The 23,214-nt window shown below is 40.4% G+C and overlaps 1 non-coding gene and 1 pseudogene across 1 annotated transcript; one reads left to right on the top strand and one right to left on the bottom strand.

The window, feature by feature from the left end:
- Positions 1-1,322: 1,322 nt before the first annotated feature.
- Positions 1,323-13,015, bottom strand: LOC138902543 (uncharacterized; annotated as a pseudogene).
- Positions 13,016-16,741: 3,726 nt separating this feature from the next.
- On the top strand, positions 16,742-16,848 carry LOC117276826 (small nucleolar RNA R71). The gene has a single exon (XR_004507085.1). It is a non-coding gene; the product is annotated as a small nucleolar RNA R71 (small nucleolar RNA).
- The last annotated feature ends 6,366 nt before the right edge of the window (positions 16,849-23,214 follow it).

Genomic DNA, 23,214 nt, shown 5'->3' with positions numbered 1-23,214 from the left:
TCCAATTGTGAGTCACTTTCACCTTCATTCTTTTGAAGTGCATAACTCACGTCAATTAGAGTCTTGGCAATTTTGAAATCCAAATACTTGAACTTGTCAAGTACCTTTTCAATGTAGTGAGATTGTGATAATGCTAGACCTTGTAGAGTCGTGTGAATTCTGATTCCTAAGATCACATCAGCAACTCCTAAGTCTTTCATATCGAATTTGCTAGCCAACATGCGCTTAGTAGCATTTATATCTGCCATGTTTTTGCTCATTATCAACATGACATCAACATATAAACAAACTATGACTTCATGACCTGGAGTGTTTTTAATGTAAACACATTTGTCGCACTCGTTGATTTTAAACCCACTTGCCAACATTGTTTGGTCAAATTTGGCATGCCATTGTTTGGATGCTTGTTTAAGTCCATAAAGTGACTTAACAAGTTTGCACACTTTCTTTTCTTTACCAGTTACCACAAAACTCTCAGGTTGTTCCATGTAAATCTCTTCCTCTAATTCTCCATTTAAGAAAGCTGTTTAAAATCCATTTGATGGATTTCAAGACCATACACGACCGCTAGTGCCACTAACACCCTAATAGATGTTATCCTCATTACTGGCGAGTAAGTGTCAAAGTAATCAAGGCCTTCCTTTTGTCTATAACCTTTGACAACAAGTCTTGCCTTATATTTGTCAATAGTGCCATCAGCTTTCACTTTCCGTTTAAAGATCCATTTCGAACCTAAAGGCTTATTTCCTGGAGGAAGATCTACCAATTCCCATGTATGGTTATCCAAAATTGATTGAATCTCACTATTGACTGCCTCTTTCCAAAACGCTGAATCAGAAGATGACATAGCTGCTTTAAAAGTTTGAGGCTCATTTTCAAGCAAGAATGTCACAAAATCTGGTCCAAAGGAAGTAGATGTTCTTTGACGTTTGCTACGCCTTGGATCTTCTATACTTGGAGTATTTTCCTTTGGTTCTTCCCGAGGTCGTTTAGGTCTTTCACTTAACGACTCACATTCAGTTTTATACGGATAAATGCTTTCAAAGAATTCAGCATTATCTGATTCCATTACCGTATTAATGTGAATTTCGGGATTATCGGATTTATGAACCAAAAACCGACATGCTTTACTGTTTGTAGCATATCTAATGAAAATGCAATCAACAGTTTTTGGTCCAATTTTAACCCTTTTAGGTAAAGGAACTTGTACCTTTGCTAGATACCCCCACACTTTGAAATATTTCAAGTTGGGTTTTCTTCCTTTCTATTTTTCATATGGAATATATTGCGTTTTGCTGTGGGGTACTCTGTTGAGTATTCGGTTAGCAGTAAGGATAGCTTCGCCCCTCAAACTCTGCAGTAATCCGGAACTTATTAATAAAGAATTCATCATTTCCTTTAATGTCCGATTTTTTCTTTCCGCAATTCCATTGGATTGAGGTGTGTAAGGTGCAGTAGTTTGATGGATAATTCCATATTCCGAACATATTTCTGCAAATGGAAATTCATATTCTCCACCCCTATCACTTCTAATCATTTTGATCTTTTTATTCAATTAATTCTCCACTTCATTCTTGTATTGCTTAAATGCTTCAATTGCTTCATCCTTACTATTAAGCAAATAAACATAACAATATCGAGTGCAGTCGTCAATAAAAGTAATAAAATACTTTTTCCCACCTCGAGATGGTGTCGACTTCATATCACAAATGTCAGTATGAATTAAGTCTAAAGGATTTGAATTCCTTTCAATAGACTTATAAGGATGTTTTACAAACTTAGACTAAACACATATTTGACATTTTGATTTATTACACTCGAATTTAGGCAACACTTCTAAATTAATTAACTTCCGCAAGGTTTTGTAATTGACATGTCCTAAACGAATATGCCATAAATCATTTGACTCTAATAAATAAGAAGAAGCTACAGTTTTATTCATACTGTCAACAACCATTACATTTAGTTTGAAGAGGCCCTCTGTGAGGTAGCCCTTTCCAACATACATTTCATTTTTACTTACAACAACTTTATCAGAAACAAATACACATTTGAATCCGTTCTTAACAAGCAAAGAAGTAGAAACTAAATTCTTCCTAATAGTAGGAACATGAAGAACGTTGTTGAGCGTTAACACCTTGCCGGAAGTCATCTTCAGGAATATCTTCCCATAACCTTCAATCTTGGTTGTTGCAGTATTTTCCATGGAAAGCTCTTCTTCGGGACCAGCAGTAGAGTAAGTCGCAAATGCTTCCTTGACAGCACAAACATGTCGAGTGGCTCCAGAGTCAATCCACCACTCCTTCGAATTTCCAACTAGGTTGCATTCCGAAAGCATTGCACACAGATCATCAATGTCATAATTCTTCTCCACTATGTTGGCCTGTCCCTTTTTCTTACACTTTTTCAGGAGACAACAATCAGGGGCTTTGTGATCGGTTTTTCCACAATTGTAGTAGTTGCCCTTGAATTTTTTTTTGTTCTGCTCCTTAGTCTGTCCAGAAGACCTCTTTCTCTTCTTACTTTTTGGAGCAGTCTCCTCAACGATATTAGCTCCCATGATCGTTGAATTTCCACGAGACTTATTCTCGGCTGTTTTATTGTCTTCCTCAATCTTGAGACGAATCACAAGATCTTCCAACTTCATTTCTTTGCGCTTGTGCTTAAGATAGTTCTTGAAATCTCTCCACGAAGGAGGCAATTTTTCAATCATTGCAGCCACTTGAAATGCTTCATTCACGACCATACCTTCAGCAATAAGGTCATGAAAAATAAGTTGAAGCTCCTAAACTTGGGTTCCAACAGTTTTACTGTCTATCATTTTATAGTTTAGAAACTTGGCAACCACGAACTTCTTCAAGGATGCATCTTCAGTCTTGTACTTCTTCTCAAGTGCGTCCCATAATTTTTTCGAAGTATTCATCGCACTGTACACATTGTACAAGTCATCCTCTAAAGCGCTTAAGATATAACCTTTGCAAAAAAAAATCTGCCTGCTTCCACGCCTCAACAATCATGAATTTCTCGTTGTCTGGCATGTCCGCAGCAGGCACTGGATAATCTTCACTAGTGAATTTCTGCATACCAAGTGTGGTAAGCCAGAAGAACACCCTTTGCTGCCATCCTTTGAAGTTGGCTCCGAAAATTTTTCCCGGTTTCTCTGCCGGTGGAACAGTAGTCCGGCTTGACGAGGCTATCGTCGTTGCCGCAATAGTCGTAGAAGAATTTCCGTTATGAATTGCCATTTCTTACTGTAAACAACAGATGAGTTCAATTAATGGCAAATTCAGAACAGTAAACAATACTGTTATTAACAAAAATAGTATGTATAATAAATAAAAACCGAAGTTTTTATATACTGTTTCACAGAAAAACGATGAAGTTTTTATGTTCTTCAAATCGTTTTACGAATTTCAATACTCTGATGAAGTTTTTTATATCTTCAAATCAAAATAGTAAAATTCAGAAGGAGTAAAAAACCACACAGGTTTTAATCTCCACAAACAAAATATAGAATAAAAAAAAAAAATTTCCTTAAGAATGTTATAAAAATTTGTATTGCTTTAATAAACAATTAAACTTTCTTAAAAAATAAAACAGAAAGTTAGTAATACTTGTTTAACGAAATAGATTCTGAAAAACAAAAAAAAAAGTATAGGAATAAATCGAGCCCACTGAATACACAGTGTGTCCTTGAGGAAATTATTTCCCTCAAGTACCTGAGGTGCTCGAATATATCCTCCCAGGATAGAACGATTTAACTCGCCAGTGTATTGGTACCAAAAAACTCTGATGAACTGCGAACCACTCAATGGTCGTAAAACACACTGGAAAATATTGTGCAGAAGAAGAAGAAGAAGAAGAAGAAGAAGAAGAAGAAGAAGAAGAAGAAGAAGAAGCTCAGAAAATTTCGTAAGGAAAGATTCTAGGATTCAAACTCTATTTATAGAGTTGCTGGCAATGTTTCTGAAAAGGTTTGCAACCTTTCAGAAACAGCCATGGCTGTTGAAAAGGGGTGTTTGAAAAATTGCGGGAAAAATATATTTAAAATAATTCGGGAAAGAAAACGGGCCTGACCGAACCGGGTCGCGGGTCATGGGTTATTCCGGATTGAAAGATTAATCAATCAATCGATCTTTGACCGAAGCCGAAGCCGAGCGAGCGAGCGACGACGACGGCGCGAGGCTTGCCTTTTTCTTAACTCTTTAAGAGCTAGAAGAAGAGCAATTATATATATACCCATCAAAAGCCTTTTCTTACTCCGATATGGTACAATGTCCCTTTCCCAAGGGAAACTCAAATATTTTATTTTTCCTCCATTTCTCATTCACCCTCTTTAAGCTACACAAGCTTAAAATCCCAACAATGTGTTAGTTAAGTGACATTGAGCTTTATTTATTGAAAATAAATGAGGAATGCCCCATTATCATTTGTACTACTGCCATTCATAACCTACTAGCTTAGAATGGGATTGTACTCTCCGTAGAAATGAGGTTACTATCTGAGTTGGTGAGCATTTACTTAATTTCGTCCTAGATGGAGGACTGAAACGCTTTATATTATACTCTCACCGTTGTCTCTTCTTATGTGAAAACAAGTAGTAGGAGTATTTGGGGAGTCAAACTTTTTAAGTATGATTTTTTGAATTCCTTTTTAAATATTTTGAATTATTAACTATGGTGATTTTATAGTACTTTTTACTTGATTATCAAATGACAAATATGTAGGTTTTGTTCCGAGTTGAAGACCATTTTAATATTCACTTACGCCTTCCAATCCAAGCTTTGGAGCACTGATGTAACGTTGGCAATACGTATTTGCCAACTTAGCTGGTTTTGCTCGAGTTAGTTCTGTTTTCTGAGCATAACTTCCGTTACAGCTAGCAATTTAATGTAAGAGACAAAATTAATGGGAATCAGTTTTCCTTCTACTTCAAGGTTTCTACCTTATTGAATCACATTCATTTGACTCAAAGAACACTATCGTAGTATTAAAACAAGACTAGTTGATTGATATAATGGAGGTTGATTTTACTTAACGATCTCAGTTTGGAACATTTAATTTGTTCTTCTATCAGATTCACGTTTGAAGTTCGAATGAACACCCATATACTTCTTCACTCAAATTTTTAGCACGTAGAGAACATTTGAAGCAATGATTAATTCTTCACATTCACTATATATATCTTCATCCTTTGGACAATCTAAAAATGTCGTTTGTTGATGTAGTATCCCAAACGAAAAGTAAATTGAAAGGGCATTTTAGAATAAAACAAAAGAGGAAAGAGAAGGAAAACATTTCTAAGAAAAGGGGAAAATTGGGTTGAAGCCCATAATTGAATCTGTACGAAGGAATAGAAAGCTCTTGGACGCCTCATTAGATAACAGAAGAGAGAAATTAGTGAGGGAAAGAGGGAGAAAAGAGAGGAGAGAAAAAGGAAGAGGTAGAGATGTCACCCCAAATCCCAATCACTCCAAGCCATCAAGGTATGATTTCTAATGCTAGTATGAGTTATTATTAGTTAATTAGCATATATTTCTCTGATCGAATCCACAATCTAACATATAAATTAACTAGGTTTGCACTCGCGCGAGGTCTGTCAAACATAATATATTCCACACTGTAAAATAATTTTCCCTCCGTTTCAATTTAGATGATTTAATTTGACTTGACACAAAATTTAAGAAAAAAATAAAAGTTTTTGAAACATTTGGTGCTAAAAGTTTAAGGGGCAAAAGTTTTGTGGCACCATGATATTTGTGTGACTATAAAAACTTTTCATTAAAGGTAAAATATGTAAAATAAAAAGTTTAAAGTTAAATTCTTTCTAAATATAGAAATGTGTCATTCTTTTTGGAACAGACTAATAAGGAAAGTGTGTCTTTTAAATTGAAACAACGGGAGTAACCAATAAGTATAAATTTGAAAATTGCTTATTTAAGCAGTCATTTGATTTATAAATACAAATTAAAATTAGTTCAATAACTTTTAAGTTTAGTAATCTTCTAAGAAGACCGCAAAATATAATAATCATTGTAATGCATATTCTCATTGAAATTATAATAATACCAAAAATTTCTTTAATCAATGGGGTACTAAGATGATATGCCAACTAACACAATTTTATTTTAGAAGTTGATATCTTCGCGGTCTTTAACAAATAAATCGTCACTGGATCATGTGATCATGTGATTTATAAATACAAAGTAAAATTAGTTCAATAACTATTAAGTTTAGTAATCGTATTAAGAAGGGGGGAAAGTATAATATCATTATAATGCATATTCTCGTTGAAATTATATATAATAATAGCATAAATTTCTTTAATCATAAGGTACTAAGATTATATGCCAACTAAAACAAAGTACGTTCAAATACACAATGGAATCAAATTCCTTTATATTAAGGAAAACTATAATTCATATTTTAGAAGCTGATGTCTTCACGGTCTTGAACAAATAAAGTGTCACTGGATTTGTTAAACTTATTTTGTACTATCGATAAATCTTCCTTCTTATCACGTAGATTTGTTTCAAGTGTCTAATAGATCCTTCTCACCTTGAAGTCTCTTTACTCTAACCACCCCTTCGAGTTGTTCTAGCTATCTCCATTTCTAAAGCTATCAAGTCTTGTAAAAAGTTATTGATCTTCCTTTGAAAATGTTCTTCCTTCTCCGGTGATAACATCATTCAAATTTAGTGTATGTTTAAATACATTAGGACACCAACAACATAATAATATTAGTACACACACCTTATGCTTTGACTCTAATCTTACCATATTCCCTTTGTGCTTTCTTCCACTTCTGCCACAAAATATCTGTATTTTTTGATTCCATTGTTCAAACTTTATGCACACCATTGGACCTGAAACGTCGTTATTTTGTTGCTTCTTGTGAGTTTATAAACACATAATTCCTAACATTTATAATTATATTGGTAAGGAAATAATACTTTACTAATATTTTAATTCTGGAGTTTGGAGAGCTTTACAATATATTGGTAAAGGAAACTTTTTGTCGTGTGAATTTATTGTTTTCCAAATTTGAACTTGACTCTTCTATTCTTTCACAGATGGTGAGGACACGTGTGACCGTATCATACGGACGGCCACCAGTACCACTAGTTAGGACCGCGAGAGGCCGGGGCCGTGGTAGAGGCCAAGGTATGGCTCGTACTACAGCCAGAGCAACACATGTGGTGTCACGACCCAGAATTCCCACCATCGGGACCGTGATGGCGCCTAACATTTCACTTGCTAGGCAAGCCAACGTTAAAATAATTTATCCTTTTTAACAATTTAAAATTTATTAATGAATAGGAACCGATTCAACTGCAATAATCCAAAATTTATAAATACGGAAGCTAAAACTGTAAACATCTGTTACAAATCCATGAACCCGGTATCACGAGTGCACAAGCTACTAGAATAGTACATACAAGGGTTTGAAATAACAGTAAGCTATGTGAAAAGGGGATAAACAGCTAAATAAAAACAAGAAGGGGACTACAGGAGCTGCGGGCGCTGAGCAACTATACCTCAAGTTTCCGTAGGCTGTCCGATTCGAGCTCTCTAGTAGCCGCCGCTGGGACCGACTCCAAAATCTGTATAGAAGTGCAGAGTGGAGTATCAGTACAACCGATCCCATATACATGGTAAGTGCCGAACCTAACCTCGACGAAGAAGTGACGAGGCTAAGGCGGGTCACCTACACTACAACCTGAACGCAATATATAATAATGACAGAAAATGAGAATACTGAACATAATTAAATAGCCAACTGAAAATAATAACCATAGCCTCAAGAATAAACCAGTGTCGTCCAGAATTACTAATCTTTAATAATTCAGATACAAATACCGGAAAAACCAACACAGCTCAAGAAATGGAAACATATAGGTTGTTGCGGCTCGCAACCCGATCCCACCAAACAACACAAAATCCTCCCTTATTTACTGTAACGATATCAACAACAATAAATATAATATATATATATATATATATATATATATATATATATATATATATATATATATATATATATATATATCGCAACGCGTAACCCGATCCCACCATATGTCAATATCAGTATCATAATTCACCCTTATTTCACCATGTCAATCTACCCTTATTTCACATGTTGCGGCATTCAACCCGATCCCACCGTATAGTGCAGCCCGATACCATCATATCAGTACCATGTACTCAATGCACAGTCAAATCAACAGTTCAGACCACATTAACCTTTGCGATCAACAAATACCAAACTGAACCAAATGGAAACCTCGTACAATGTAGAAAATCTACATGAGTAGTACTACACAGCGAGACCAATCCAGTAATTGACAATTAGAAGGTGTAAGTAAGTCAATTTAAGCAAATAGCAGGGAATCATGAAACTATGGAAGAACTAACGTCGTGAACAGGAGAAGATATTGAATAACAAGTAGCAATTAAGCATGGAAAGCATTTAGAGCATATAACAGTTAAGACAGGAAATGAAATAATTAAGGAAAAGCGGTAAATCAGGAAAAACAGATAATTCGGCAGCGTATAAGCACTCGTCACCTTGCATATACGCCACTCACATAAGAATCACATAGCACATAGTTCCAGGGTTCCTAATTCCCTCAAGTCAAGGTTAGACACAACACTTACCTCGCTCCAAAGACCACTCAAAGCTCAACCACAACATTGCCTTTCAAACAAGCCTCCGAACCAACAATATCTTGCAGATTACCAACCAAACGATTCAAAATAAGTCTTAGGAATCACCCACGATTGCAAAAGATTCAATTTAGGTCATTATTAAAAAAGTCAACACCCGGGCTCGCTTGGTCCAAACCCGAGGTTCGGACCAAAATCCATTAACCCATTCACCCCCGAGCCCGATTATATAATTAATTTCGGAATCCGACACCAAATTGAGGTCTAAATCCCCAATTTGCAAAAAAACCCCAATTCTTCCTAAATCCCTAGTTTTCTACCATGAAAGAACAAAGATTAGGGCTAGGAATTTAATGGGTGATGTTAGAAATGGAAGAAAATGAGTTAAAGAGTACAAACCTATGAATTAGTGTTAAGTTTTCCCTTCAAAATCGCACTTAGACCGAGCTCTAATGGAGAGTTTATGAAAAATGGGTAAAATCCCATTTTTGAAATGTGATCACGCCTAACTATGCCTTATAAAAAGTACTAAGCGGTTGTTGCAAATATATTCCGGCTAATAAGTCCGGAGTCGAATCCCACAGGGAATTAACCTATCAAACACAGCTATTAGACTCGCACGAACTCACGAAATCAATCTTCAAAAATATTTAAGTAACAATTTGGATGTTTACTAACTAAATATTACGTAATGAAAATGTAACAATTAATAACTAACTACTAACAGGTTGTAGACAAGTTGTGGAATGATCTAAGGTTGTGATTTTCCCTATTGTCGGAAACTTTTTCCGTTACGTTTTCTATAAATTCGCCTAAGTCTTCTCTATCGATCATGAGCACTCTGACTATCGTAACTCTCTCCCGAGTAATTACCATAATTTACTAGACATATTTTCCCGAATTACGCTAGCCGACATTAAGTACGGCTCATTCGGATGGCACCTAGATTTCGTTATCCCTAATCCCACTTTTAAACTCTTTGTATTGATCCCTCATATACGTTAGGAGTGATGTTGTTCAACAACTACTTAAATATGCACTCTCTCCTGAGTAATACATACTAAATAGGCACAACCAATTGAGGGCCCTTCAATCAACCACAATTATATTGTAGTTGAACAAATAGAGAAAATACTACGACAAATATATATTAACGTAACAAGAAAATCATCCTTCAATAGGTTCCATCAAAACCTTAGATTAGAAGTTTAGCTACTCATGCTCATAATAACAATATCCATAATATTTTGCATAATTAAATTACAAAGTACGGATAAAGAGATGTAGAAATCGATGAATCTAGCTCCCAACGGTTGTTCCATGAGCTATCCTTGCCTCCAATTGCCAAGAGTCCTTCAAAAGTGGCATTTTAGGTCTATTTATATGTGTAGGAAAAGACCTAAATGCGTAGGCCAAGTCCTAGTCAAACCAGACGACGAAATAAGCCTTTAAAGTTCGGAATGTGCGCGCCTCAGACCTGGCCTCGCGAGGCTTCACGCGAGCTGAAGCTCGCCCCAGACCTGGCCTCGCCAGCCTTAACGCGAGGTAGAGCTCGCCCCAGGCCTGGCCTCGCCAGCTCCCACGCGAGCTAAAGGGATCGCCCAGCCTGCTCTAACGCCTGCTCTAGGACTGGCTTCGCCAGCTTTTCATTTGTCGGATGCTCATTTCTTTCTTTCTTCTTTTCAATTATTTTCGCCAGCTTGGGGTTGTGGATGCATGGCTGCTATAGCTGCCACAGCTTATGCTCCTTCACCTTGTCTGGAGGTAGCTTCACCCCCTTTTCTCTTCTTTGGGGGAGGTGCGGAGGTTGCCTTTGCTTTAGCCGGAGCAATGGAAGTAGCCTTTCCTTTTCCGGTGTCTTTTCTTGGAGGCATAGTCATTCTTACACAAGTGATCATCAAACAGTTAAAACTGTATTATAATATGACATACATGGTCATGCCCAAATTACCGAGGTTACTCTGACTTCACCTCGTATTTTCTTAATCATGAGAATCAAACAACAACACATGGGTGCTTCCTCCAATTTCAAAGCATCGGGCTACCAGTGAGGCACCCCACACTTAAGATTTTAACATGGTGCATGACTGCATAACACTAGTCTATTAATCCCGGAGACTCGGGCTCCAATGGGGACAAGGAATGCCATTGAGGCATTATAGCAAACACGTAGCATGCACTAGTGTCATGGGAGTGCTTGTAGGGGTGAGGGATTGCCTCACCCTCCCAAATCGGCTTGGGCGTTCCGTACCACCACGTGTTCATACAATAGCAACACCATTCCTATAGGGTTCATGGGGTTGGGACATACAAACACATTATTACAATGAAGAACAACCCCCAAATTTTGTGTCTAATTTCATACCTTCATCCAACTCGAAATTGCAAAGGAAGGAGATAAAAATCATACCTTAGATGCTTTAAGAGGAAGAATTTGCTTTGGTACTGATGTTGCAAGTGAAGGAAATAGGAGAAGCTTGCTTGACTTCAATGGAGTTGGGAGGGGGCAAGGGTGGCAGTGTTGCGTGAGTGTGTGAGGGCAGTGTATCTGCGTGAGTGTTTTGTGAGGAGTGAAGGTTTTTAGGTTAGGGTTTTGTGTTTTTGTTTTGTTTTGGGCGTTTAATTGAGGGAGTTAGAAGCAAATAAGGGAATAAAAATTAAAATAAGCCCGACAAATACTTACCTGGCGCTGCCTGCATTATTACCTCACCCTAGCCCTTACGACGCGAGGTCATACACGAGCTAGAGAGCTTGCTGCGCGAGGCTTGTCGCTTGAACCATCTGGCCTCTTACCTTGCGACGCCAGATATAACGCGAGTTTAAACTCGCGTAAACCCATGCGAGGCGAGCTTTATCGCCTGTTACATCTCACCACAACCCATGCGAGGCGAGCTCCCATGCCAGGTTTCCTTCAAGCGACGCACAGTGCTCCGTACGGTATGCCAAAATCACCTGCAAACTTGTTAGTACCTAAAAACGAAAAGAAAAATTCTAACTATACTAAAAATTAACTACGAATTAGGTTGCCTCCCAATGAGCACCTTAGTTAACGTCGCGGCACGACGAATACAACATTACAATGGGTTGCCTCCCATGAAGTGCCTGATTTAACGTTGCGGCACGACGCATGTAATCACCCTTAAGGCTCGCTCAACATTGGTGGCTCGAGAAGATGAGTCACCGACACAACTTTCACATCATCCATGCCCAAATAATGTTTTAACCTGTTCCCATTGACTCTAAACGTGCTAGAGTCATTTTTCGCAGCAATCTCTATGACACCAATGGGGTGAATCTCTACCACACAAAATGGTCATGAACATCTTGACTTTAATTTGCCCGAAAATAACCTCAATCTTGAATTGTTTAGCAATACCATATCTCCGGGATTAAAACTCCGCTCAAGAATATTTTTATCATGCATCATCTTCATTCTCTCCTTGTATAGTTTTGTGCTCTCAAAAGCATGGTAGCGAAACTCATCAAGCTCGTGCAACTCTGTGACTGTACTTGTACCCGCAGATTCTATATCGAGATTCAACTACCTCAATGCCCATAAAGCTCTATGCTCCAACTTCACTGGTAAGTGACATGCCTTCCCAAACACCAATTTATACGGCGACATGCCAATCGGAGTTTTGAAAGCAGTACGATAGGCCCAGAGTGTATCATCTAACTTCCTCGCCCAATTCGTTCTTGTAGCATTCACAGTCTTTGTCAAAACGCTCTTTATCTCTCTGTTCGAAACTTCCACTTGCCCACTCGTTTGTGGATGATATTGGGTGGCAACCTTGTGGTGTACATCATATTTTTCTAACAACTTTGCGAAGGCTCAATTACAGAAGTGAGTGCCTCTGTCACTGATTATTGCCCTTGGAGTGCCAAATCGAGTGAATATATTCTTTCTCAAAAAACTAATTACCCCCTTTGCATCATTTGTAGGGAGCGCTGCAGCCTCCATCCATTTTGACACATAGTCCACAGCTACGAGTATGTACTTGTTGCCATATGAGCTGACGAAAGGCCCCATGAAATTGATTCCCCATACATCAAACACTTCTACCTCTTGAATTGGGTTCATAGGCATCTCATGTCGGCGGGAAATATTCCCGGTTCGTTGGCATTCGTCACAACCTTTCACCCATAAGTGTTCATCTTTGAACAATGACGGCCAGTAGAAGCCCGACTCCAGCACTTTGGCAGCTGTCCTTACTCCCCCGAAATGGCCACCATATGGTGACACGTGACAAGCCTGCAAAATAGAAGATTGGTCTATCTTGGGGATACATCTCCGGATCATATGATCAACACAAATCCTAAACAGATAAGGCTCGTCCCAATAATACATGCGACAGTCACAAAAGAACTTTTTCTTTTGAACAGAGGAAAGGTCATAGGGAGCAATACCGCTTGCCAATTAGTTTGCAATGTCTGCATACCATGGCGCTTCCTCAAGACTCGTGGCTAGTAGTTGTTCATCCGGGAAAGTCTCCACAATCTCTTCCCCCTCAACCTTCTTTTCGGCTACTTCTAGCATAGACATGTGATCAGCCACTTGGTTCTCCGTTTCCTTTCGGATACGGATTTCCAAGTCAAATTCTTGCAGCAGTAGCACCCGTCGAATCAGGCTCAGCTTTGACTCCTTCTTATCAATAAGGTACCTGAGAGCAGCATGGTCAGTATAAACAATTACCTTCGCGCCTATCAGGTATGACTTGAATTTGTCAAATGTGAACACCACTGCTAGCATCTCCTTCTCTGTCATTGTATAATTTAGTTGCGAACCACTCAAAGTTCTACTTGCATAATATATTAGATGTATGACTTTGTCTTTGCACTGCCCAAGCACTACTCCCACAGCATAGTCGCTTGCGTCACACATCAGCTCAAATGGTCGCTCCCAGTCAGGTGCAACTATGATAGGTGCTATCACCAGCCTCTTTTTCAATTCCTCAAAAGCTACCCTGCAAATTAGAAAATACAAAAGGGTGATCTTTTTCAAGCAATTTACACAAGTGGTTAGTAATTTTGGAAAAATCTTTTATAAACCGTCTATAGAACCCGGCGTGGCCAAGGAAACTTCTTATTGCTTTGACGGAAGTGGGTGGTGGAAGCTTTTCGATTACATCAACCTTTGCACGATCTACCTCAATGCCCTTACTCGACACTAGGTGCCCCAAGACTATACCTTCCTGTACCATGAAATAGCACTTTTCCCAATTGAGCACCAGATTAGTCTCGACACATCTTTTCAGCACTCTTTTAAAATTCCTTAGGCAATCATCTAATGAGTCTCCCATCATCGAGAAATCATCCATAAAGACCTCCATGATGTCCTCTACCATATCAGTGAAGATGGCCATCATGCACTTTTGAAATGTGGCGGGTGCATCGCATAGGCCGAACCGCATCCTCCGGAATGCGTAGACACCAAATGGACAGGTGAATGATGTTTTCTCTCTATCTTTCGGGGCAATGGAGATTTGATTATACCCCGAGTATCCATCCAGAAAGCAAAAGTGGGACTTCCCAACCAATCTATCTAGCATTTGATCAATGAACGGCAAGGGAAAATGGTATTCGGGTGGCCTTGTTCAATCTTTTGTAGTCCATACAAATTCGCCATACCGTGACTGTTCTTGTTGATATCAACTCATTGTTTTCATTTTTCACTGCAGTCATCCCATCTTTCTTAGGCACACGTTGGACTGGGTTGATCCAGTTGCTATCGGAGATGGAGAAAATGATCCCTGCATCTAACCATTTTATCACCTCCTTTTTCACAACTTCCTTCATGTTGTGGTTCGGCCTTCTTTGATGTTCTCTGGAAGGTTTTTGGCCATCTTCCAATAGAATCTTATGCATACAGAAGGCTGGGCTATTACCCTTAATGTCTGTAATGGTTGAACCAATTGCAGTTTTACACTCACTCAATACCTGAAAAGTTGTTCTTTCTGCACATCTAACAACCCAGATGAGAATAACAGGTAAAGTCGAGTTAGGTCCCAAGAAAGCATACCTGAGGTGAGGTGGTAGCGGCTTCAGTTCCAACTTTGGTGGCTCTTCTATCGATGACTTAGCTGGAGGAATGTTTCTTTCGTCTAAGTGCAAAGGCTCAAATTCGAGCTCTCTTTTTCAAAACCCTTGGCCTTCAAGATCCAACACCCACTCCACCAAATCCATTCTATTTACTTCATCTAAGTTCAAGAGACAGGCTGCTAGAGGGTCTTTAGCATTTAAGGTCTCATCTGCCTCCTCCAAAATTACATCCACGGCTTCTATTAGAGAGCAGTTAGCAAATTCACTTGGTCACCGCATAGATTTCTGCATGTTGAATGTTATTTCTTCATCATTTAGCCTCATTTTGAGCTCTCCAGTTTCACAGTCAATTAAATCTCTCTCAATGGCCAAGAATGGTCTTCCCAAAATTATGGGAATCTCCTCGTCAACCTGGCAGTCTAGAATGACAAAATCTGCTGGGAATACAAACTTCCCAATCTGTACTAATACATCATCAAGGATACCAGAGGGCCTATTCACTGTCCGGTCAGCTATCTGTAGTAACATGGATGTGGGTATAGCTCTTCCAATGCCTAACCTTTTGTAGATAGACAAGGGCATCAAATTTATGCTTGCCCCTAAATCACACAATGCTTTAGTAAAAGCATAGCTGCCTATCGTGCATGGGATTGTGAAACTCCCTAGGGTCTGACAACTTCTCATCTATGGGTCTCGTCATGATTGCACTACAGGTCTGTGTCAATGTAATAGTGGACAGGTATGGAAGTCGAATTTGCGAGATATTAAATCTTTCATCATTTTGGCATACCCAGGCATCTCCCGCAACACATCAATCAGTGAAATGTTCACCTGTATTTGTTTCAACATCTCCATGAATTTCTTATATTGCTCGTCCTTCTCAAATTTGGCCAATCTCTGCGGGAATGGTGTTGGAGGTCGCTTCTTTCCTATGATTTGAGTTTTATCTTGCTTAAGCACTGCCTCTACTGTCATTTCTTGTGCTACCTTAGTCTCCTTCACAACCTCTTTTTCTTTGCTTGTGCTCTCTTGTGCATGTTGTACCGTCACCTCAGTTAACCCTGCTGAATCATCTATCTCAATGGGTACTGGCACAAGTGTTTCTATAGGTCAGCTTTCGTGAGCAATCTCTTGCTCCAGATCTAGGTCTCTATCATTTCGTGGACTCACTGCCATAAGGTGTTTTGGGCCCTGATCTTTTGGATTGACTTGTGTATCTGCAGGTAACGTCCCTTGGGGACGATTGTTTAGAGCCATAGAAATCAGTCCTATTTGAATCTCAATACCATTTATCGCTGATTCATGTGAGTCCAATCTCCCTTGCATTTTTCCAGTGGACCCAATCAGTTGTCACAGCATTTTGTTATTACTGTCCAGCATTCCCTTAAGTTCAGCAAACCCATCATCTTGTCTCACAATCTGTTGTTGTTGAGATTGTTGATAAGCCAGCTGTTGATTTTGCTGGTGGTAACCCTATTGCCTTTGGTAAGGCACCACTTGACCCTATGGTCGCATAGCTCCAGGATTGTTGTTGTTATTGTACTGCTGTTGTGCTGGTCTATATTGTTGATTCTGTTGTCACTAATTCTGACCACCTTTCCTCTGTCCCCCATAGTTGGCTACATAGTTCATATCTTCCTGATAGTGCTGGTTGTCACCTTCCGCACTCCACGAGCTTACATAAGGTTGGTTAATGCATGGTGTACATAAGCCCCCATTAGTCGCATCAACTATGTGTACCTGCTGCTTCTGGCCTGATTCATCAATCTTCTTGGTAAGGATACTCATTTGTGTCATTAGAGTGGCCATATTTTTGGCTATAGAGTTGTTTGGGTCCAAAGCCACAGAGTGAACTACAGGAGTGATCGTAGAGTCTCTTGTTATCCATCTTGAGTTTTAAGCCATTTTATCGAGTAGGATCTTGCATTCTCTGAATGATTTGCTCAAAAATGCTCCACCCGCTGAAGCATCAACATTGGCCTTTAAGCTGTCTGCCAATCCCATGTAGAACCTTTGCCCCAATATTTGCTCTGGAATGCCATGATGTGGACACTTAACCAGCATACCCTTGAACCTCTCCCACATTTCTTGTAGTGTTTCTGTTGGTCTCTGCCTGAAGCTCAATATCTCATCAATTTGTTTGGCAGTCTTATTGGGTGGGTAGAACTTGTTTACAAATTACTTGACTAATTCCTCCCAAGTAGTGATGGAGTTTATGGGGAGTGAATTAAGCCCAGTCTGAGATTCTCCCGTCATCGAGAATGGAAACAATAACAACTTTATTGCTTCCGGTGTCACATTAAGTTGCCTTTGTGTGATACTTATCGATAGTAAAGTTTTTAGATGCTGCTGAGGATCTTCAATGTAAGACCCTGAAAACAGTCCCTTGTTCTGCAACAAATGTAGCATGTTGTTTGTGATTTGAAATGATTCCGCTTGTATTTGAGGGACTGCAATTGTGGTTGCCAGAATTTTGGCGATGGGTTGTGCCCAATCATACATGGATGCTTCTGGTATAAGAGGCGCCGTACCCTGATTGTTCGGGTCATTCACATTATTTCTTTTATTTGGATTTTCTATTACGTCATCCATGTGTGGATCGGGTCATTCGCATTAGTTCTTGAAGAGTTTCTAGGCATGCACCTGTAGCACCCAAGATTACAAACGTTAGAATTTCAATGTATTTGGTTCAAAATTTGATCACGCCCAACTATGCCTTATAAAAAGGACTAAGCGATCGTTGCAAATATATTATGGCTAATAAGTCCGGAGTCGAATCCCACAGGGAATTAACCTTTCAAACACAGCTACTAGACTCGCACAAACTCACACAATCAATCTTCAGAAATATTTAAGTAATAATTTGGATGTTTACTAACTAAATATTACGTAATGAAAATACAACAATTAATAACTAACTACTAACGGGTTGTAGACAAGTTGTGGAATGATCTAAGGTTGTGATTTCCCCTATTGTCTGAATCTTTTACGCTATGTTTTCTATAAATTCGCCTAAGTCTTCTCTATCGATCATGAGCACTCTGACTGTCGTAACTCTCTCTCTCTCGAGTAATTACTACAATTTACTAGACATATTCTCCCGAATTACGCTAGCCGGCATTAAGTACGGCTCACTCGGATGTCACCAAGATTTCGTTATCCCTAATCCCACCTTTAAACCCTTCGTATTGATCCCTTATATACGTTAGGAGTGATGTTGTTCAACAACTACCTAAATATGCACTCTCTCCCGAGTAATACATACCAAATAGGCACAACCAATTGAGGGCCCTTCAATCAACCACAATTATATTGTAGTTGAACAAATAGAGAAAATACTACGGCAAATCTATATTACCGTAACAAGAAAATCATCCTTCAATAGGTTCCATCAAAACCTTAGATTAGGAGTTTAGCTACTCATGCTCATAGTAACAATATCCACAATATTTTGCATAATTAAATTATAAAGTACGAATAAACGGATGTAGCAATTGATGAGTCTAGCTCCCAACGGTTGTTCCACGAGCTATCCTTGCCTCCAATTGCCAAGAGTCCTTCAAAAGTGGAATTTTAGGTATGTGTAGGAAAAGACCTAAACGCGTAGGCCAAGTCCTAGTCAAACCAGGCGACGAAATAAGCCTTTAAAGTTCGGAATGTGTGCGCCTCAGACCTGGCCTCACGAGGCTTCACGGGAGCTGAAGCTAGCCCCAGACCTGACCTCGCCATCCTTAATGCGAGGTGGAGCTCGCCCCAGGCTTGGCGTCGCCAGATCCCACGCGAGCTAAAGGGCTCACCCAGCCTACTCTAACGCCTGCTCTAGGCCTAGCTTCGCCAACTTTTCATTTGTAGGCTGCTCACTTCTTTCTTTCTTCTTTTCAATTGTTTTCGAGCCCTCTTTAGACTTTACTTATTCCTTTTGCTCTACTTTCATCTCCAATTCATCTACATATAAAATAGACTCTATTACGCGCAAATAAAGTGTAATTTATCATTAAAGCATATAAAATGCAAGGCGAATAATGTGCTAAACTATGGAATAATAGCCACACATCAAAATGTTTTAAGGTTTGGGCGTCAGGCCTTTTTCGCGTTCGCGAAGGGCCTGCCGCGTTCGCGATGTGTAGCAGCCTAAATGGCTTTCGCGTTCGCGACTCCTCCTTAGCATTCACGAAGGCTTCTCCCCCTTGGCCTTCGCGTTCGCGAGCCAGTGCTCACGTTCACGTAGGAGAACGAGTGTTCCCTCCCTAGGTACCTCAAGCTTTGCGTTCGCGAGAAGTTGGCCGCGTTCGCGAAGGGTAAGACCCCCCATTGCTTCGCGTTCGCGGCCTAGCTACCGCAATCGCGTAGAAGAAAATCACTCTTCCCCATTTTACCCTTCGCGTTCGCAAGAGTACCTTCGCGAACGCGAAGAAGAAAATACCAGATAACAGCTGAAGCCCAAAAACCAGATTTTCCTAAGTTCAAAACACCCGTAGCCTATCTGAAACTCGCTCGAGCCCTCGGGGCTCCAAACCAATTAATTATGCACACAAGTCCAAAAACCTCATATGAACTCGCTCGTGCGATCAAAACACCAAATAACGCCTAGAACCATGAATCAGACACCAAATCAAAGGAAATTTTCAAGAAAGCTTTAAAACTTCTATTTTCACAACCGAACGTCTGAATCACGTCAAATCAACTCCGTTTCTCACCAAATTCGACAGACAAGTCATAAATATAATAACGGGCATGTATCGGGCTCCGAACCCAAAATACGGACCCGGTATCAACAAGACGAAGCATCAGTCAATTCTTAAAAACTATTAAACTTTCAGACTTTCAATTTTTAACAAAAATTCATAACTCGAGTTAGGGACCTCCGAATTCGATTCTGGGAATATGCCCAGGTCCCATATTTCGATATGGACCCACCGGGACCATCAAAATATGGATCCAGGTTTGTTTTCTCAAAATGTCAACCACAGTCAACTCAAATAGGTTTCAAAGCAAAATTTTATAATTTTTTGCACAGGTTTTAACATAAAAGCTTTCCAGAAACACGTCCGGACTACGCACGCAAATCGAGGAGGGTGAAAATAAGATTTTTAAGGCTTCAAAGTGCAGAATTGGGTTCTAAAAAATGAGTGACCTATCATGTCTTTACATTCTCCACCTCTAAAATAACCGTTCGTCCTCGAACGGACATAGAAAAGTACCTAGGCTGGTGAAAAGGTGGGGATATCTACTCCGCATGTCCAACTCGGACTCCCAAGTAGTTGCCTCGACGGGCTGACCTATCCACTGCATTCGAACGGAAGGATAACTCTTCGATCTCAACTGACGAACCTACCGGGCTAAAATAGCCATCGGCTCCTCCTCATAGGTCAAATCCTTCTCCAACTGGACAGAGCTAAAATCTAACACGTGGGACGGATCGCCGTGATATTTCCGGAACATAGACACATGGAATACCGGATGCACTGATGATAAAATGGATGGCAATGCGCTTGTAAGCCACCTTACCCACTCTCTGAAGAATCTCAAAAGGTCTGATGTACCTAGGGTTCAACTTGCCCTTCTTTCCAAACCTCATCACACCCTTCATGGGTGATACACAGAGCAACACCCGCTCTCCGACCATGAATGCAACATCATGAAATCTACGGTCGGCATAACTCTTCTGCCTGGATTGCACTGTGCAAAGTCTATCATGAATAATCTTGACCTTATCCAAGCCATCCTGTACCAAATCTGTACCCAATAACCAAGCCTCCCCCGGCTCAAACCATCCAATCGGCGATCGACACTGTCTACCATATAATGCCATATAGGGAGCCATCTGGATGCTTAACCGATAGCTGTTGTTGTAGGCAAACTCCACAAGCGGCAAGAAATGATCCCACGAACCTCCGAAGTCTATAACACAAGCGCGGAGCATATCCTCCAATACATGAATAGTGCACTCGGATTGTCCGTCCGTCTGAGGATAAAATGCAGTGCTCAACTCAACTTGCGTGCCCAACTCACGCTGTAGTGCCCTCCAGAAGTGCGAGATGAATTGCGTACCTCGATCAGAAATGATAGACACAGGCACACCATGAAGACGAAAGATCTTGCGGATGTAAATCTATGCCAACCGCTCTGAAGAATAGGTAACTGCCACAGGAATGAAATGCGTTGACTTGGTTAGCTTATCCACAATAACCCAAACTGCATCGAACTTCCTTTGAGTCCGTGGGAGTCCAACAACGAAATTCATAGTGATACACTCCCACTTCCACTCAGGAATCTCTATTTTCTGAAGCAAACCACCAGGTCTTTGATGCTCGTACTTTACTTGCTGACAATTTAGACACCGAGCTACATATGCAACTATATCCTTCTTCATCCTCCTCCACCAATAATGCTGCCGTAAGTCCCGATACATCTTAGCGGTGCCCGGACGAATAGAATACCTGGGAACTGTGGGCTTCTTCTAGAATTAACTCACGAAGTCCATCCACATTAGGTACATAAACACGACCTTACATCCTCAAAACTCCGTCATCTCCAACCGCAACCTTCTTGGCATCACCGTGCCGCACCGTGTCCCTAAGGACCAAAAAATGAGAGTCGTCATACTACCGATCTCTGATGCGCTCAAACAAAGAAGACCGAGCGACTGTACAAGCTAGAACACGTCTGGGCTATGAAATATCCAACCTCACAAACTGGTTGGCTAAAGTATGAACATCTGATGCAAGCGGCCTCTCACCGACTGGAATGTATGCAAGGCTGCCCATACTCGCTGCCTTTCTACTCAAGGCGTCGGCCACCACATTGGCTTTCCCGGGGTGGTACAAAATAGTGATATCAAAGTCTTTGAATAGCTCCAACCACCTCCTCTGCCTCAAATTGAGATCCTTTTGCTTGAAAAAATACTGAAGGCTCCGATGATCCGTGAAAACCTCACACGACACACCGTAAAGATAGCACCTCCAAATCTTCAGCGCGTGAACAATGGCTGCCAGCTCTAGATCATGAACATGGTAATTCTTCTGGTGAACCTTCAGCTGTCGCGAAGCATATGAAATTACCTTGCCATCCTGTATCAATACCGCACCAAGTCTAATACGAGATGCATCATAATATACCGTATAAGATCCTGAACCTATGGGCAACACCAACACTGGCGTCCTAGTCAAAGCAGCCTTGAGCTTCTAAAAGCTCGCCTCACACTCGTCTGACCACCTGAATGGGGCACCCTTCTGGGTCAACCTGGTCAACGGGGATGCTATAGATGAAAACCCCTCCACAAACCGATCGTAATAAGCCGCCAATCCCAAGAAACTCCGGATCTCCGTGGCTGATGTAGGTCTAGGCCAGTTCTGAACTGCCTCAATCTTCTTCGGGTCTACTTGAATGCCCTATGCTGATACAATGTGCCCCAAGAAAGAGACTGAATCCAAGCAAAACTCGCACTTTGAAAACTTAGCATATAACTAGCTGTCTCTCAGAGTCTGAAGATGATCCGAAGATGTTGCTCGTTCTCCTCTCGACTGCGGGAGTAGATCAATATATCATCAATAAACACAATCACTAAGGAATCCAGATAAGGCTTGAACACCCGGTTCATCAAATGCATAAACGATGCTGGGGCATTTGTCAACCCAAATGACATCACTAGAAATTCATAATGCCTATACCGAGTCCGAAAGGCTGTTTTAGGGACATCGGATGCCCGAATCCTCAACTGATGGTAGCCAGACCTCAAATCAATCTTTGAAAACACCTTGGCACTCTGAGGCTGGTCAAATAATTCATCAATCCTTGGCAATGGATACTTGTTCTTCATGATGACTTTGGTCAACTGCCGATAATCTATGCACATCCTCATCGTTCCATCCTTCTTCTTCACGAACAACACAACCCACCCCAGGGCGAGACACTAGGTCTAATGAAGCCCTTATCAAGCAAATCTTGCAATTGCTCCTTCAATTTTTTCAACTCTGGTGGGACCATACGGTATGGCGGAATAGAAATGGCTGTGTGCCCGGGGCCAAATCAATGCAGAAGTCAATATCTCTGCCGGGTGGCATCCCCGGCAGATCTGCAGGAAACACCTCTGGAAACTCATGAACAACTGGTACTGAATCCATGGAAGGAACCTCCGCACTAGAATCACGAACATAAGCCAAATAAGCTAGACACCCCTTCTCGACCATATGTCGAGCCTTCACATAAAAAATAACCCTACTGGTAGAATGGCCAGGAGTCCCTCTCTACTCTAATCGAGGCAACCCCGGCAAAGCTAAGGTCACCGTCTTGGCATGACAATCCAATATAGCATGATAAGGTGACAACTAATCCATACCCAGAATGATATCAAAATCAACCATATCGAGTAGCAGAAGATCTACACTAGTCTCAAGACTCCCAATAGTAACCACACATGAATGATAAACACGATCTACCATAATAGCATCTCCCACAAGTGGACATATACACAAGAGCACTCAAAGAATCACAAGGCATAACAAAATA

This window comes from Nicotiana tomentosiformis, chromosome 12, assembly GCF_000390325.3.
Source record: "Nicotiana tomentosiformis chromosome 12, ASM39032v3, whole genome shotgun sequence".
NCBI lineage: Eukaryota > Viridiplantae > Streptophyta > Magnoliopsida > Solanales > Solanaceae > Nicotiana > Nicotiana tomentosiformis.
Note: the sequence above shows the minus strand (reverse complement) of the source record. Positions and strands in the feature narration are given on the sequence as shown.